Below are 16,243 nucleotides of genomic sequence, written 5' to 3' on the forward strand. Positions count from 1 at the left end.
GCAGAATACCATTGAAATAGAGAAAGAAACACGTTCGGCAGCTTTGGAAAGCCTTACACTTCACTGAAATGTAGTACTACACTCTATAACACAGTTGAGAGACAATGTTCCCGAGCTGCCTCAGTTCATAACAGTGTGTAGGAAGTTGTTTGATAAAGTGGGCAAAGCTTATACTTGGGCCAGAAGGCAGAATATAGGAAACTACATGAAAACATGAATAATTCAGTGAAAATGACTGTAAACAGATGAGAACTTGTTTAGAACAGCTGAAAGAGAATCTCCAAGTCAGTTCTTAGTGTAGAAAAGGTAGCTAAGAGAAGGAAAATCCTTAATTCCAGTTAAGATCACAAGAAACACTGTATGAATCCTATATTCTTTACTTAAAGGAGACTAGAGTGGTAAATGTGTGTTATACAAGGCAGAATACCATTGAAATAGAGAAAGAAACACGTTCGGCAGCTTTGGAAAGCCTTACACTTCACTGAAATGTAGTACTACACTCTATAACTGAGTTGAGAGACAATGTTCAATAGCTGCCTCAGTACTTAACAGTGTGTAAGAAGTTGTTTGATAAAGTGGGCAAAGCTTATACTTGGACCAGAAGGCAGAATATAGGAAACTACATGAAAACATGATTAATTCAGTGAAAATGACTGTAAACAGATGAGAACTTGTATAGAACAGCTGAAAGAGAATCTCCAAGTCAGTTCTTATTGTAGAAAAGGTAGCTAAGATCAGGGAAATCCTTAATTCCAGTTAAGATCACATGAAACACTGTATGAATCCTATATTCTTTACTTAAAGGAGACTAGAGTGGTAAATGTGTGTTATACAAGGCAGAATACCATTGAAATAGAGAAAGAAACACGTTCAGCAGCTTTGGAAAGCCTTACACTTCACTGAAATGTAGTACTACACTTTATATATCACAGTTGAGAGACAATGTTCCCTAGCTCGCTCAGTTCATAACAGTGTGTAGGAAGTTGTTTGATAAAGTGGGCAAAGCTTATACTTGGGCCAGAAGGCAGAATATAGGAAACTACATGAAAACATGAATAATTCAGTGAAAATGACTGTAAACAGATGAGAACTTGTTTAGAACAGCTGAAAGAGAATCTCCAATTCAGTTCTTAGTGTAGAAAAGGTAGCTAAGAGAAGGAAAATCCTTAATTCCAGTTAAGATCACATGAAACACTGTATGAATCCTATATTGTTTACTTAAAGGAGACTAGAGTGGTAAATGTGTGTTATACAAGGCAGAATACCATTGAAATAGAGAAAGAAAAACGTTCGGCAGCTTTGGAAAGCCTTACACTTCACTGAAATGTAGTACTACACTCTATAACACAGTTGAGAGACAATGTTCCCAAGCTGCCTCAGTTCATAACAGTGTGTAGGAAGGTGTTTGATAAAGAGGGCAAAGCTTATACTTGGGCCAGAAGGCAGAATATAGGAAACTACATGAAAACATGAATAATTCAGTGAAAATGACTGTAAACAGATGAGAACTGGTTTAGAACAGCTGAAAGAGAATCTCCAAGTCAGTTCTTAGTGTAGAAAAGGTAGGTAAGATAAGGGAAATACTTAATTCCAGTTAAGATCACATGAAACACTGTATGAATCCTACATTCTTTACTTAAAGGAGACTAGAGTGGTAAATGTCTGTTATACAAGGCAGAATACCATTGAAATAGAGAAAGAAACACGTTCGGCAGCTTTGGAAAGCCTTACACTTCACTGAAATGTAGTACTACACTCTATAACACAGTTGAGAGACAATGTTCAATAGCTGCCTCAGTACTTAACAGTGTGTAGGAAGTTGTTTGATAAAGAGGGCAAAGCTTATACTTGGACCAGAAGGCAGAATATAGGAAACTACATGAAAACATGATTAATTCAGTGAAAATGACTGTAAACAGATGTGAACTTGTTTAGAACAGCTGAAAGAGATTCTCCAAGTCAGTTCTTAGTGTAGAAAAGGTAGCTAAGATCCGGGAAATCCTTAATTCGAGTTAAGATTACATGAAACACTGTATGAATCCTATATTCTTTACTTAAAGGAGACTAGAGTGGTAAATGTGTGTTATACAAGGCAGAATACCATTGAAATAGAGAAAGAAACACGTTCAGCAGCTTTGGAAAGCCTTACACTTCACTGAAATGTAGTACTACACTTTATATATCACAGTTGAGAGACAATGTTCCCTAGCTCGCTCAGTTCATAACAGTGTGTAGGAAGTTGTTTGATAAAGTGGGCAAAGCTTATACTTGGGCCAGAAGGCAGAATATAGGAAACTACATGAAAACATGAATTATTCAGTGAAAATGACTGTAAACAGATGAGAACTTGTTTAGAACAGCTGAAAGAGAATCTCCAAGTCAGTTCTTAGTGTAGAAAAGGTAGCTAAGAGAAGGAAAATCCTTAATTCCAGTTAAGATCACAAGAAACACTGTATGAATCCTATATTGTTTACTTAAAGGAGACTAGAGTGGTAAATGTGTGTTATACAAGGCAGAATACCATTGAAATAGAGAAAGAAACACGTTCGGCAGCTTTGGAAAGCCTTACACTTCACTGAAATGTAGTACTACACTCTATAACACAGTTGAGAGACAATGTTCCCGAGCTGCCTCAGTTCATAACAGTGTGTAGGAAGTTGTTTGATAAAGTGGGCAAAGCTTATACTTGGGCCAGAAGGCAGAATATAGGAAACTACATGAAAACATGATTAATTCAGTGAAAATGACTGTAAACAGATGTGAACTTGTTTAGAACAGCTGAAAGAGATTCTCCAAGTCAGTTCTTAGTGTAGAAAAGGTAGCTAAGATCCGGGAAATCCTTAATTCGAGTTAAGATTACATGAAACACTGTATGAATCCTATATTCTTTACTTAAAGGAGACTAGAGTGGTAAATGTGTGTTATACAAGGCAGAATACCATTGAAATAGAGAAAGAAACACGTTCAGCAGCTTTGGAAAGCCTTACACTTCACTGAAATGTAGTACTACACTTTATATATCACAGTTGAGAGACAATGTTCCCTAGCTCGCTCAGTTCATAACAGTGTGTAGGAAGTTGTTTGATAAAGTGGGCAAAGCTTATACTTGGGCCAGAAGGCAGAATATAGGAAACTACATGAAAACATGAATTATTCAGTGAAAATGACTGTAAACAGATGAGAACTTGTTTAGAACAGCTGAAAGAGAATCTCCAAGTCAGTTCTTAGTGTAGAAAAGGTAGCTAAGAGAAGGAAAATCCTTAATTCCAGTTAAGATCACAAGAAACACTGTATGAATCCTATATTGTTTACTTAAAGGAGACTAGAGTGGTAAATGTGTGTTATACAAGGCAGAATACCATTGAAATAGAGAAAGAAACACGTTCGGCAGCTTTGGAAAGCCTTACACTTCACTGAAATGTAGTACTACACTCTATAACACAGTTGAGAGACAATGTTCCCGAGCTGCCTCAGTTCATAACAGTGTGTAGGAAGTTGTTTGATAAAGTGGGCAAAGCTTATACTTGGGCCAGAAGGCAGAATATAGGAAACTACATGAAAACATGAATAATTCAGTGAAAATGACTGTAAACAGATGAGAACTTGTTTAGAACAGCTGAAAGAGAATCTCCAAGTCAGTTCTTAGTGTAGAAAAGGTAGCTAAGAGAAGGAAAATCCTTAATTCCAGTTAAGATCAAAAGAAACACTGTATGAATCCTATATTCTTTACTTAAAGGAGACTAGAGTGGTAAATGTGTGTTATACAAGGCAGAATACCATTGAAATAGAGAAAGAAACACGTTCGGCAGCTTTGGAAAGCCTTACACTTCACTGAAATGTAGTACTACACTCTATAACTGAGTTGAGAGACAATGTTCAATAGCTGCCTCAGTACTTAACAGTGTGTAGGAAGTTGTTTGATAAAGTGGGCAAAGCTTATACTTGGACCAGAAGTCAGAATATAGGAAACTACATGAAAACATGATTAATTCAGTGAAAATGACTGTAAACAGATGAGAACTTGTCTAGAACAGCTGAAAGAGAATCTCCAAGTCAGTTCTTATTGTAGAAAAGGTAGCTAAGATCAGGGAAATCCTTAATTCCAGTTAAGATCACATGAAACACTGTATGAATCCTATATTCTTTACTTAAAGGAGACTAGAGTGGTAAATGTGTGTTATACAAGGCAGAATACCATTGAAATAGAGAAAGAAACACGTTCAGCAGCTTTGGAAAGCCTTACACTTCACTGAAATGTAGTACTACACTTTATATATCACAGTTGAGAGACAATGTTCCCTAGCTCGCTCAGTTCATAACAGTGTAGGAAGTTGTTTGATAAAGTGGGCAAAGCTTATACTTGGGCCAGATGGCAGAATATAGGAAACTACATGAAAACATGAATAATTCAGTGAAAATGACTGTAAACAGATGAGAACTTGTTTAGAACAGCTGAAAGAGAATCTCCAAGTCAGTTCTTAGTGTAGAAAAGGTAGCTAAGAGAAGGAAAATCCTTAATTCCAGTTAAGATCACATGAAACACTGTATGAATCCTATATTGTTTACTTAAAGTAGACTAGAGTGGTAAATGTGTGTTATACAAGGCAGAATACCATTGAAATAGAGAAAGAAACACGTTCGGCAGCTTTGGAAAGCCTTACACTTCACTGAAATGTAGTACTACACTCTATAACACAGTTGAGAGACAATGTTCAATACCTGCCTCAGTACTTAACAGTGTGTAGGAAGTTGTTTGATAAAGTGGGCAAAGCTGATATTTGGACCAGAAGGCAGAATATAGGAAACTACATGGAAACATGATTAATTCAGTGAAAATGACTGTAAACAGATGTGAACTTGTTTAGAACAGCTGAAAGAGATTCTCCAAGTCAGTTCTTAGTGTAGAAAAGGTAGCTAAGATCTGGGAAATCCTTAATTCGAGTTAAGATTACATGAAACACTGTATGAATCCTATATTCTTTACTTAAAGGAGACTAGAGTGGTAAATGTGTGTTATACAAGGCAGAATACCATTGAAATAGAGAAAGAAACACGTTCGGCAGCTTTGGAAAGCCTTACACTTCACTGAAATGTAGTACTACACTCTATAACAGATTTGAGAGACAATGTTCAATAGCTGCCTCAGTACTTAACAGTGTGTAGGAAGTTGTTTGATAAAGTGGGCAAAGCTTATACTTGGACCAGAAGGCAGAATATAGGAAACTACATGAAAACATGATTAATTCAGTGAAAATGACTGTAAACAGATGAGAACTTGTCTAGAACAGCTGAAAGAGAATCTCCAAGTCAGTTCTTATTGTAGAAAAGGTAGCTAAGATAAGGGAAATCCTTAATTCCAGTTAAAATCACATGAAACACTGTATGAATCCTATATTCTTTACTTAAAGGAGACTAGAGTGGTAAATGTGTGTTATACAAGGCAGAATACCATTGAAATAGAGAAAGAAACACGTTGAGCAGCTTTGGAAAGCCTTACACTTCACTGAAATGTAGTACTACACTTTATATATCACAGTTGAGAGACAATGTTCCCTAGCTCGCTCAGTTCATAACAGTGTGTAGGAAGTTGTTTGATAAAGTGGGCAAAGCTTATACTTGGGCCAGAAGGCAGAATATAGGAAACTACATGAAAACATGAATAATTCAGTGAAAATGACTGTAAACAGATGAGAACTTGTTTAGAACAGCTGAAAGAGAATCTCCAATTCAGTTCTTAGTGTAGAAAAGGTAGCTAAGAGAAGGAAAATCCTTAATTCCAGTTAAGATCACATGAAACACTGTATGAATCCTATATTGTTTACTTAAAGGAGACTAGAGTGGTAAATGTGTGTTATACAAGGCAGAATACCATTGAAATAGAGAAAGAAAAACGTTCGGCAGCTTTGGAAAGCCTTACACTTCACTGAAATGTAGTACTACACTCTATAACACAGTTGAGAGACAATGTTCCCAAGCTGCCTCAGTTCATAACAGTGTGTAGGAAGGTGTTTGATAAAGAGGGCAAAGCTTATACTTGGGCCAGAAGGCAGAATATAGGAAACTACATGAAAACATGAATAATTCAGTGAAAATGACTGTAAACAGATGAGAACTGGTTTAGAACAGCTGAAAGAGAATCTCCAAGTCAGTTCTTAGTGTAGAAAAGGTAGGTAAGATAAGGGAAATACTTAATTCCAGTTAAGATCACATGAAACACTGTATGAATCCTACATTCTTTACTTAAAGGAGACTAGAGTGGTAAATGTCTGTTATACAAGGCAGAATACCATTGAAATAGAGAAAGAAACACGTTCGGCAGCTTTGGAAAGCCTTACACTTCACTGAAATGTAGTACTACACTCTATAACACAGTTGAGAGACAATGTTCAATAGCTGCCTCAGTACTTAACAGTGTGTAGGAAGTTGTTTGATAAAGAGGGCAAAGCTTATACTTGGACCAGAAGGCAGAATATAGGAAACTACATGAAAACATGATTAATTCAGTGAAAATGACTGTAAACAGATGTGAACTTGTTTAGAACAGCTGAAAGAGATTCTCCAAGTCAGTTCTTAGTGTAGAAAAGGTAGCTAAGATCCGGGAAATCCTTAATTCGAGTTAAGATTACATGAAACACTGTATGAATCCTATATTCTTTACTTAAAGGAGACTAGAGTGGTAAATGTGTGTTATACAAGGCAGAATACCATTGAAATAGAGAAAGAAACACGTTCAGCATCTTTGGAAAGCCTTACACTTCACTGAAATGTAGTACTACACTTTATATATCACAGTTGAGAGACAATGTTCCCTAGCTCGCTCAGTTCATAACAGTGTGTAGGAAGTTGTTTGATAAAGTGGGCAAAGCTTATACTTGGGCCAGAAGGCAGAATATAGGAAACTACATGAAAACATGAATTATTCAGTGAAAATGACTGTAAACAGATGAGAACTTGTTTAGAACAGCTGAAAGAGAATCTCCAAGTCAGTTCTTAGTGTAGAAAAGGTAGCTAAGAGAAGGAAAATCCTTAATTCCAGTTAAGATCACAAGAAACACTGTATGAATCCTATATTGTTTACTTAAAGGAGACTAGAGTGGTAAATGTGTGTTATACAAGGCAGAATACCATTGAAATAGAGAAAGAAACACGTTCGGCAGCTTTGGAAAGCCTTACACTTCACTGAAATGTAGTACTACACTCTATAACACAGTTGAGAGACAATGTTCCCGAGCTGCCTCAGTTCATAACAGTGTGTAGGAAGTTGTTTGATAAAGTGGGCAAAGCTTATACTTGGACCAGAAGTCAGAATATAGGAAACTACATGAAAACATGATTAATTCAGTGAAAATGACTGTAAACAGATGAGAACTTGTCTAGAACAGCTGAAAGAGAATCTCCAAGTCAGTTCTTATTGTAGAAAAGGTAGCTAAGATAAGGGAAATCCTTAATTCCAGTTAAGATCACATGAAACACTGTATGAATCCTATATTCTTTACTTAAAGGAGACTAGAGTGGTAAATGTGTGTTATACAAGGCAGAATACCATTGAAATAGAGAAAGAAACACGTTCAGCAGCTTTGGAAAGCCTTACACTTCACTGAAATGTAGTACTACACTTTATATATCACAGTTGAGAGACAATGTTCCCTAGCTCGCTCAGTTCATAACAGTGTGTAGGAAGTTGTTTGATAAAGTGGGCAAAGCTTATACTTGGGCCAGAAGGCAGAATATAGGAAACTACATGAAAACATGAATAATTCAGTGAAAATGACTGTAAACAGATGAGAACTTGTTTAGAACAGCTGAAAGAGAATCTCCAAGTCAGTTCTTAGTGTAGAAAAGGTAGCTAAGAGAAGGAAAATCCTTAATTCCAGTTAAGATCACATGAAACACTGTATGAATCCTATATTGTTTACTTAAAGGAGACTAGAGTGGTAAATGTGTGTTATACAAGGCAGAATACCATTGAAATAGAGAAAGAAACACGTTCGGTAGCTTTGGAAAGCCTTACACTTCACTGAAATGTAGTACTACACTCTATAACACAGTTGAGAGACAATGTTCCCGAGCTGCCTCAGTTCATAACAGCGTGTAGGAAGTTGTTTGATAAAGTGGGCAAAGCTTATACTTGGGCCAGAAGGCAGAATATAGGAAACTACATGAAAACATGAATAATTCAGTGAAAATGACTGTAAACAGATGAGAACTTGTTTAGAACAGCTGAAAGAGAATCTCCAAGTCAGTTCTTAGTGTAGAAAAGGTAGGTAAGATAAGGGAAATACTTAATTCCAGTGAAGATCACATGAAACACTGTATGAATCCTATATTCTTTACTTAAAGGAGACTAGAGTGGTAAATGTGTGTTATACAAGGCAGAATACCATTGAAATAGAGAAAGAAACACGTTCGGCAGCTTTGGAAAGCCTTACACTTCACTGAAATGTAGTACTACACTCTATAACACAGTTGAGAGACAATGTTCAATACCTGCCTCAGTACTTAACAGTGTGTAGGAAGTTGTTTGATAAAGTGGGCAAAGCTGATATTTGGACCAGAAGGCAGAATATAGGAAATTACATGAAAACATGATTAATTCAGTGAAAATGACTGTAAACAGATGTGAACTTGTTTAGAACAGCTGAAAGAGATTCTCCAAGTCAGTTCTTAGTGTAGAAAAGGTAGCTAAGATCTGGGAAATCCTTAATTCGAGTTAAGATTACATGAAACACTGTATGAATCCTATATTCTTTACTTAAAGGAGACTAGAGTGGTAAATGTGTGTTATACAAGGCAGAATACCATTGAAATAGAGAAAGAAACACGTTCGGCAGCTTTGGAAAGCCTTACACTTCACTGAAATGTAGTACTACACTCTATAACACAGTTGAGAGACAATGTTCCCGAGCTGCCTCAGTTCATAACAGTGTGTAGGAAGGTGTTTGATAAAGAGGGCAAAGCTTATACTTGGGCCAGAAGGCAGAATATAGGAAACTACATGAAAACATGAATAATTCAGTGAAAATGACTGTAAACAGATGAGAACTGGTTTAGAACAGCTGAAAGAGAATCTCCAAGTCAGTTCTTAGTGTAGAAAAGGTAGGTAAGATAAGGGAAATCCTTAATTCCAGTTAAGATCACATGAAACACTGTATGAATCCTATATTCTTTACTTAAAGGAGACTAGAGTGGTAAATGTGTGTTATACAAGGCAGAATACCATTGAAATAGAGAAAGAAACACGTTCAGCAGCTTTGGAAAGCCTTACACTTCACTGAAATGTAGTACTACACTTTATATATCACAGTTGAGAGACAATGTTCCCTAGCTCGCTCAGTTCATAACAGTGTGTAGGAAGTTGTTTGATAAAGTGGGCGAAGCTTATACTTGGGCCAGAAGACAGAATATAGGAAACTACATGAAAACATGAATAATTCAGTGAAAATGACTGTAAACAGATGAGAACTTGTTTAGAACAGCTGAAAGAGAATCTCCAAGTCAGTTCTTAGTGTAGAAAAGGTAGCTAAGAGAAGGAAAATCCTTAATTCCAGTTAAGATCACATGAAACACTGTATGAATCCTATATTGTTCACTTAAAGGAGACTAGAGTGGTAAATGTGTGTTATACAAGGCAGAATACCATTGAAATAGAGAAAGAAACATGTTCGGCAGCTTTGGAAAGCCTTACACTTCACTGAAATGTAGTACTACACTCTATAACACAGTTGAGAGACAATGTTCCCGAGCTGCCTCAGTGCATAACAGTGTGTAGGAAGTTGTTTGATAAAGTGGGCAAAGCTTATACTTGGGCCAGAAGGCCGAATATAGGAAACTACATGAGAACATGAATAATTCAGTGAAAATGACTGTAAACAGATGAAAACTTGTTTAGAACAGCTGAAAGAGAATCTCCAAGTCAGTTCTTAGTGTAGAAAAGGTAGCTAAGATAAGGAAAATCCTTAATTCCAGTTAAGATCACATGAAACACTGTATGAATCCTATATTTTTTACTTAAAGGAGACTAGAGTGGTAAATGTGTGTTATACAAGGCAGAATACCATTGAAATAGAGAAAGAAACACGTTCGGCAGCTTTGGAAAGCCTTACACTTCACTGAAATGTAGTACTACACTCTATAACACAGTTGAGAGACAATGTTCAATAGCTGCCTCAGTACTTAACAGTGTGTAGGAAGTTGTTTGATAAAGAGGGCAAAGCTTATACTTGGACCAGAAGGCAGAATATAGGAAACTACATGAAAACATGATTAATTCAGTGAAAATGACTGTAAACAGATGTGAACTTGTTTAGAACAGCTGAAAGAGATTCTCCAAGTCAATTCTTAGTGTAGAAAAGGTAGCTAAGATCCGGGAAATCCTTAATTCGAGTTAAGATTACATGAAACACTGTATGAATCCTATATTCTTTACTTAAAGGAGACTAGAGTGGTAAATGTGTGTTATACAAGGCAGAATACCATTGAAATAGAGAAAGAAACACGTTCGGCAGCTTTGGAAAGCCTTACACTTCACTGAAATGTAGTACTACACTCTATAACTGAGTTGAGAGACAATGTTCAATAGCTGCCTCAGTACTTAACAGTGTGTAGGAAGTTGTTTGATAAAGTGGGCAAAGCTTATACTTGGACCAGAAGGCAGAATATAGGAAACTACATGAAAACATGATTAATTCAGTGAAAATGACTGTAAACAGATGAGAACTTGTCTAGAACAGCTGAAAGAGAATCTCCAAGTCAGTTCTTATTGTAGAAAAGGTAGCTAAGATCAGGGAAATCCTTAATTCCAGTTAAGATCACATGAAACACTGTATGAATCCTATATTCTTTACTTAAAGGAGACTAGAGTGGTAAATGTGTGTTATACAAGGCAGAATACCATTGAAATAGAGAAAGAAACACGTTCAGCAGCTTTGGAAAGCCTTACACTTCACTGAAATGTAGTACTACACTTTATATATCACAGTTGAGAGACAATGTTCCCTAGCTCGCTCAGTTCATAACAGTGTGTAGGAAGTTGTTTGATAAAGTGGGCAAAGCTTATACTTGGGCCAGAAGGCAGAATATAGGAAACTACATGAAAACATGAATAATTCAGTGAAAATGACTGTAAACAGATGAGAACTTGTTTAGAACAGCTGAAAGAGAATCTCCAATTCAGTTCTTAGTGTAGAAAAGGTAGCTAAGAGAAGGAAAATCCTTAATTCCAGTTAAGATCACATGAAACACTGTATGAATCCTATATTGTTTACTTAAAGGAGACTAGAGTGGTAAATGTGTGTTATACAAGGCAGAATACCATTGAAATAGAGAAAGAAAAACGTTCGGCAGCTTTGGAAAGCCTTACACTTCACTGAAATGTAGTACTACACTCTATAACACAGTTGAGAGACAATGTTCCCAAGCTGCCTCAGTTCATAACAGTGTGTAGGAAGGTGTTTGATAAAGAGGGCAAAGCTTATACTTGGGCCAGAAGGCAGAATATAGGAAACTACATGAAAACATGAATAATTCAGTGAAAATGACTGTAAACAGATGAGAACTGGTTTAGAACAGCTGAAAGAGAATCTCCAAGTCAGTTCTTAGTGTAGAAAAGGTAGGTAAGATAAGGGAAATACTTAATTCCAGTTAAGATCACATGAAACACTGTATGAATCCTACATTCTTTACTTAAAGGAGACTAGAGTGGTAAATGTCTGTTATACAAGGCAGAATACCATTGAAATAGAGAAAGAAACACGTTCGGCAGCTTTGGAAAGCCTTACACTTCACTGAAATGTAGTACTACACTCTATAACACAGTTGAGAGACAATGTTCAATAGCTGCCTCAGTACTTAACAGTGTGTAGGAAGTTGTTTGATAAAGTGGGCAAAGCTGATATTTGGACCAGAAGGCAGAATATAGGAAATTACATGAAAACATGATTAATTCAGTGAAAATGACTGTAAACAGATGTGAACTTGTTTAGAACAGCTGAAAGAGATTCTCCAAGTCAGTTCTTAGTGTAGAAAAGGTAGCTAAGATCTGGGAAATCCTTAATTCGAGTTAAGATTACATGAAACACTGTATGAATCCTATATTCTTTACTTAAAGGAGACTAGAGTGGTAAATGTGTGTTATACAAGGCAGAATACCATTGAAATAGAGAAAGAAACACGTTCGGCAGCTTTGGAAAGCCTTACACTTCACTGAAATGTAGTACTACACTCTATAACACAGTTGAGAGACAATGTTCCCGAGCTGCCTCAGTTCATAACAGTGTGTAGGAAGGTGTTTGATAAAGAGGGCAAAGCTTATACTTGGGCCAGAAGGCAGAATATAGGAAACTACATGAAAACATGAATAATTCAGTGAAAATGACTGTAAACAGATGAGAACTGGTTTAGAACAGCTGAAAGAGAATCTCCAAGTCAGTTCTTAGTGTAGAAAAGGTAGGTAAGATAAGGGAAATCCTTAATTCCAGTTAAGATCACATGAAACACTGTATGAATCCTATATTCTTTACTTAAAGGAGACTAGAGTGGTAAATGTGTGTTATACAAGGCAGAATACCATTGAAATAGAGAAAGAAACACGTTCAGCAGCTTTGGAAAGCCTTACACTTCACTGAAATGTAGTACTACACTTTATATATCACAGTTGAGAGACAATGTTCCCTAGCTCGCTCAGTTCATAACAGTGTGTAGGAAGTTGTTTGATAAAGTGGGCGAAGCTTATACTTGGGCCAGAAGACAGAATATAGGAAACTACATGAAAACATGAATAATTCAGTGAAAATGACTATAAACAGATGAGAACTTGTTTAGAACAGCTGAAAGAGAATCTCCAAGTCAGTTCTTAGTGTAGAAAAGGTAGCTAAGAGAAGGAAAATCCTTAATTCCAGTTAAGATCACATGAAACACTGTATGAATCCTATATTGTTCACTTAAAGGAGACTAGAGTGGTAAATGTGTGTTATACAAGGCAGAATACCATTGAAATAGAGAAAGAAACATGTTCGGCAGCTTTGGAAAGCCTTACACTTCACTGAAATGTAGTACTACACTCTATAACACAGTTGAGAGACAATGTTCCCGAGATGCCTCAGTGCATAACAGTGTGTAGGAAGTTGTTTGATAAAGTGGGCAAAGCTTATACTTGGGCCAGAAGGCCGAATATAGGAAACTACATGAGAACATGAATAATTCAGTGAAAATGACTGTAAACAGATGAGAACTTGTTTAGAACAGCTGAAAGAGAATCTCCAAGTCAGTTCTTAGTGTAGAAAAGGTAGCTAAGATAAGGAAAATCCTTAATTCCAGTTAAGATCACATGAAACACTGTATGAATCCTATATTTTTTACTTAAAGGAGACTAGAGTGGTAAATGTGTGTTATACAAGGCAGAATACCATTGAAATAGAGAAAGAAACACGTTCGGCAGCTTTGGAAAGCCTTACACTTCACTGAAATGTGGTACTACACTCTATAACACAGTTGAGAGACAATGTTCAATAGCTGCCTCAGTACTTAACAGTGTGTAGGAAGTTGTTTGATAAAGAGGGCAAAGCTTATACTTGGACCAGAAGGCAGAATATAGGAAACTACATGAAAACATGATTAATTCAGTGAAAATGACTGTAAACAGATGTGAACTTGTTTAGAACAGCTGAAAGAGATTCTCCAAGTCAATTCTTAGTGTAGAAAAGGTAGCTAAGATCCGGGAAATCCTTAATTCGAGTTAAGATTACATGAAACACTGTATGAATCCTATATTCTTTACTTAAAGGAGACTAGAGTGGTAAATGTGTGTTATACAAGGCAGAATACCATTGAAATAGAGAAAGAAACACGTTCGGCAGCTTTGGAAAGCCTTACACTTCACTGAAATGTAGTACTACACTCTATAACTGAGTTGAGAGACAATGTTCAATAGCTGCCTCAGTACTTAACAGTGTGTAGGAAGTTGTTTGATAAAGTGGGCAAAGCTTATACTTGGACCAGAAGGCAGAATATAGGAAACTACATGAAAACATGATTAATTCAGTGAAAATGACTGTAAACAGATGAGAACTTGTCTAGAACAGCTGAAAGAGAATCTCCAAGTCAGTTCTTATTGTAGAAAAGGTAGCTAAGATCAGGGAAATCCTTAATTCCAGTTAAGATCACATGAAACACTGTATGAATCCTATATTCTTTACTTAAAGGAGACTAGAGTGGTAAATGTGTGTTATACAAGGCAGAATACCATTGAAATAGAGAAAGAAACACGTTCAGCAGCTTTGGAAAGCCTTACACTTCACTGAAATGTAGTACTACACTTTATATATCACAGTTGAGAGACAATGTTCCCTAGCTCGCTCAGTTCATAACAGTGTGTAGGAAGTTGTTTGATAAAGTGGGCAAAGCTTATACTTGGGCCAGAAGGCAGAATATAGGAAACTACATGAAAACATGAATAATTCAGTGAAAATGACTGTAAACAGATGAGAACTTGTTTAGAACAGCTGAAAGAGAATCTCCAATTCAGTTCTTAGTGTAGAAAAGGTAGCTAAGAGAAGGAAAATCCTTAATTCCAGTTAAGATCACATGAAACACTGTATGAATCCTATATTGTTTACTTAAAGGAGACTAGAGTGGTAAATGTGTGTTATACAAGGCAGAATACCATTGAAATAGAGAAAGAAAAACGTTCGGCAGCTTTGGAAAGCCTTACACTTCACTGAAATGTAGTACTACACTCTATAACACAGTTGAGAGACAATGTTCCCAAGCTGCCTCAGTTCATAACAGTGTGTAGGAAGGTGTTTGATAAAGAGGGCAAAGCTTATACTTGGGCCAGAAGGCAGAATATAGGAAACTACATGAAAACATGAATAATTCAGTGAAAATGACTGTAAACAGATGAGAACTGGTTTAGAACAGCTGAAAGAGAATCTCCAAGTCAGTTCTTAGTGTAGAAAAGGTAGGTAAGATAAGGGAAATACTTAATTCCAGTTAAGATCACATGAAACACTGTATGAATCCTACATTCTTTACTTAAAGGAGACTAGAGTGGTAAATGTCTGTTATACAAGGCAGAATACCATTGAAATAGAGAAAGAAACACGTTCGGCAGCTTTGGAAAGCCTTACACTTCACTGAAATGTAGTACTACACTCTATAACACAGTTGAGAGACAATGTTCAATAGCTGCCTCAGTACTTAACAGTGTGTAGGAAGTTGTTTGATAAAGAGGGCAAAGCTTATACTTGGACCAGAAGGCAGAATATAGGAAACTACATGAAAACATGATTAATTCAGTGAAAATGACTGTAAACAGATGTGAACTTGTTTAGAACAGCTGAAAGAGATTCTCCAAGTCAGTTCTTAGTGTAGAAAAGGTAGCTAAGATCCGGGAAATCCTTAATTCGAGTTAAGATTACATGAAACACTGTATGAATCCTATATTCTTTACTTAAAGGAGACTAGAGTGGTAAATGTGTGTTATACAAGGCAGAATACCATTGAAATAGAGAAAGAAACACGTTCAGCAGCTTTGGAAAGCCTTACACTTCACTGAAATGTAGTACTACACTTTATATATCACAGTTGAGAGACAATGTTCCCTAGCTCGCTCAGTTCATAACAGTGTGTAGGAAGTTGTTTGATAAAGTGGGCAAAGCTTATACTTGGGCCAGAAGGCAGAATATAGGAAACTACATGAAAACATGAATAATTCAGTGAAAATGACTGTAAACAGATGAGAACTTGTTTAGAACAGCTGAAAGAGAATCTCCAATTCAGTTCTTAGTGTAGAAAAGGTAGCTAAGAGAAGGAAAATCCTTAATTCCAGTTAAGATCACATGAAACACTGTATGAATCCTATATTGTTTACTTAAAGGAGACTAGAGTGGTAAATGTGTGTTATACAAGGCAGAATACCATTGAAATAGAGAAAGAAAAACGTTCGGCAGCTTTGGAAAGCCTTACACTTCACTGAAATGTAGTACTACACTCTATAACACAGTTGAGAGACAATGTTCCCAAGCTGCCTCAGTTCATAACAGTGTGTAGGAAGGTGTTTGATAAAGAGGGCAAAGCTTATACTTGGGCCAGAAGGCAGAATATAGGAAACTACATGAAAACATGAATAATTCAGTGAAAATGACTGTAAACAGATGAGAACTGGTTTAGAACAGCTGAAAGAGAATCTCCAAGTCAGTTCTTAGTGTAGAAAAGGTAGGTAAGATAAGGGAAATACTTTATTCCA

This window comes from Pipistrellus hanaki (assembly GCF_964339955.1).
Source record: "Pipistrellus hanaki genome assembly, chromosome: 9".
NCBI classification, from domain to species: Eukaryota; Metazoa; Chordata; class Mammalia; order Chiroptera; family Vespertilionidae; genus Pipistrellus; species Pipistrellus hanaki.